The 3,052-nt window shown below is 44.6% G+C and overlaps 1 pseudogene across 1 annotated transcript; it reads left to right on the top strand.

The window, feature by feature from the left end:
- Positions 1 to 1,429: 1,429 nt before the first annotated feature.
- On the top strand, positions 1,430 to 2,639 carry LOC100381331 (LOC103650390-like pseudogene; annotated as a pseudogene). The gene is made up of 2 exons (NR_157291.1): positions 1,430 to 1,611; positions 2,235 to 2,639. The product of NR_157291.1 is annotated as a protein-like pseudogene (transcript).
- The last annotated feature ends 413 nt before the right edge of the window (positions 2,640 to 3,052 follow it).

Raw genomic sequence — 3,052 nt, forward strand, 5'->3', positions numbered from 1 at the left:
CTAGTGTGGTATCTCATTATGATAAAAATTAAACAAATATGATTTAACGTTATCGGTTACCCATTATATTATAAATATATAAACCAAATAACACCTAATATTTAGACAACACAAGAAGATAGAAGTTTGTGTGTTTGTGACTGTGTTTTGTTGAGGTTTTACAAAGTGGTTCTACTAAAAAAGATGAAAGAAAACCAAATAAAATTAGAAGGTGCTTTTCCTCAAGCATTTGATTTCCTAGAGTATAATTTTCGTACATTTTGGATCATGCTTTTTTTGTCTTTCAGCTTTCTACCTTTCTAAATGTTAGAAACAAAGGGTGTTTTACATTCATGAAGATAAAGAGAGAGATAGGTTTTGTAGAGTTGGAACTCGAGGCTCTGAGTCTTTATTTGTGTGCAAATCAAGCCACAGGGTTCGTTCTCGCCCGTGGTAGGATCCGCGACTTGCGTCTCCTTGACATCTCGGACCGAGCCTGTGAGGCCATGGAGTTCGGGGTTCACCGAACGTGAGGCCATGGAGTTCGGGGTTCACCGAAGCGTGGCTATGGCTTTTCCCATCGCACAACAACACTTCGGTGGTGACCCCCACGGTGCTATTAGTTTGCCCAAGGGTTTGACGGCATAAGACCTGTATCACCTGACACATGACTTTGATGCTGGCGCGAATGCTATACTTGGGAGGTGTCAGTGGAAGAGATAATCCACAACCTCCCATAGCTTTGCTTATGATCCTTTCAGCCTAGACAGTTTGTTATCATGACCCGTTTGGATCGTTGACATACGTGGGTTTTGGGTCCCTAGATTTTGTCTTGTGCTCGGTTGCTTTTACGATGGCACTTTTTGTGCGGCTTTCACCCGTCCACCACACTCGTGCGGGGAGAGCCCTCGAGTCTCCACTTGATGCAAATATCTATCTAGGGGGTCGTCTCATATGTTTAGTTTACTCTCCACCGTGCATCCCCTTCGCGAAGGTAAGGGGAGGTGAGCCATACCACGCTTTCCTCGATGGGATATTAATGGTACTCAGTGAGCTACAAATGGGTAATTCGAGTGAGGCCCTGGTTCCTTTACAGGATCCAAACATGGGGTCCTCTAGGGACCGTCCTCATCCTACAAGAAATCTTACTTTCTGTCACAAAATGGCTAATGTCGGGGACAATTTTTGTCATATAATGTTACTTTATATGACAAAATTTTACGTGTCGTCACAAACTTATGTGACTCAGAACTATTTGTGACGACAACCATTATTGTGTCGTCACAAATTATCATGCGCAGGAAACAGGTTGACGATTCTATTTTTATGACGCTGTGATCTATGTTTATGTGATAGTTACACGATGTCATAATAAGTTACTTCAAAAAAATGATAGTTTCTAGAAACAATATACCCCCTGTAGGTGGACCCTACCCCTATGTCTTGACTACTTGCACTTTCCCCATCACCCCAACCCTAACTGAATTAGAGGGCAAGCACTGCGCTAGTAGAGCGAACGACGGCGAGCACGGTGCTGGCGGAGCGAAGCAAACGACGGCAAGGGACTACCTACGGGCTGATGGCGTAGCACGGTGCGACGGCTCCCCCTCTGGGCAAGCTCGACGGCGGCAGGTCCGGCTCTTCCCCATCGACGGCGCGACGGTGTTTGGGCGATGCGGCCAGTGGATGGCGCGGGCCCCAAGCGATCTCTGGGCTGAGCCAGCTTCCCTCTCCCCAAGTGACAGTGCGGTGGACTCTCCCCCTGACCCTCTCCCTAGGTGCTCATGGTCAGCAGTGCCACCCTCATCCCACTCCTGGCCACCTCCATTTGTTGTGTAGTGGCGCCCTCATCCCCCTCCCAGCCTCATGTTCCCCAATTGATGTATGTGTGTCAATTTAGAGATGATGTCGCTGGCCTCATCATCTACCGGTCTCACTCGGCGTTCAACCGCAGCTAGGAATGCCCTGCATCCAAACATCTTGATGTTGTTGTTGTAGGCACTCTGCCCACTGGTGTCGATCTGGAGGCGACGATCGATATAGACACTGGGTTGTCGTTGATAATCTGCCCAGATTGTAGGGACGTGAGGGTGTTTGCTGCCACTACCAAGTTTGGGTCTAATGAGGGAAAGAGATATTTCAAGTGTCCTAGGAAGACTTATGGACATGTTAGTGAAGTTGATGAATTTGCATTGCTTAATTTCATTATTGTTTTGCCTAGATTTCATTGCCTTTTGGTTGTAAATTGGATGCAGGGAACATGTACTAGGTATTGGTTCGAGGAAGAATATGTGGTGTTCTTTCATTATAACGGATATCTACCAATGACTTCCTCGATCGTTGCAGCAGCTTCGACAATAGAAGTTCCTAAGATTGTGAGAAGAATTGTTAGCTTAGAGAAAAATCTGAATGAGGTGAAGGACAAAGTTGGCAACAACAGGGAAGGAATGGGAAGCTGCATTTGTCTTGTGTGCGGATGTGTGAATGTAACACTATTCCTGTTGTTGGCCATCGTTTTGCTTGTAGTTGTAGTGCTCAAGTAGGCAAGGCTGATGAAGTATGGGCATTTCTGTTGAAGTTGTGTGTTGAAGAACACAATGTATTGAATCTGTTGTATTTGCATTTGCTATGAAGTATGGGCCTTTATGGGCATTCCATGACATTTGTCAGTGGTCATAAGAAACATCCAGTATGTAACCCAGAACTATATATATCATGTCCATGAATTATGGGCATCAGTATGGTACTCAAATTGCAATAGCATAATTCAAATGTAATAGATTCACTGATACAAGTTCATGGTTCACAAATTGTTGTAAAAATGCAAAATCATCACTGGTACAAGTTGATGGTTCACAAATTGCTCTAAAATGCAGAAGTTAGTCATCATCACTATATTCTTCTGACATGTTGCCTTCATCTGGACTATGGTACTCAGGGAAGGTTTCATCTTAATCTTCGTTCTCTATTTCTTCACCTTCAATTGTTTGTTCTCATCGACAATGGATGCTCTCGACAAAGACTCTACTAATAGGGATGTCTGGTTCATTGTCCATGTCCAGCAAATCCATAT

The sequence above is a fragment of the Zea mays genome, chromosome 3 (genome assembly GCF_902167145.1).
Source record: "Zea mays cultivar B73 chromosome 3, Zm-B73-REFERENCE-NAM-5.0, whole genome shotgun sequence".
Taxonomy (NCBI): Eukaryota; Viridiplantae; Streptophyta; class Magnoliopsida; order Poales; family Poaceae; genus Zea; species Zea mays.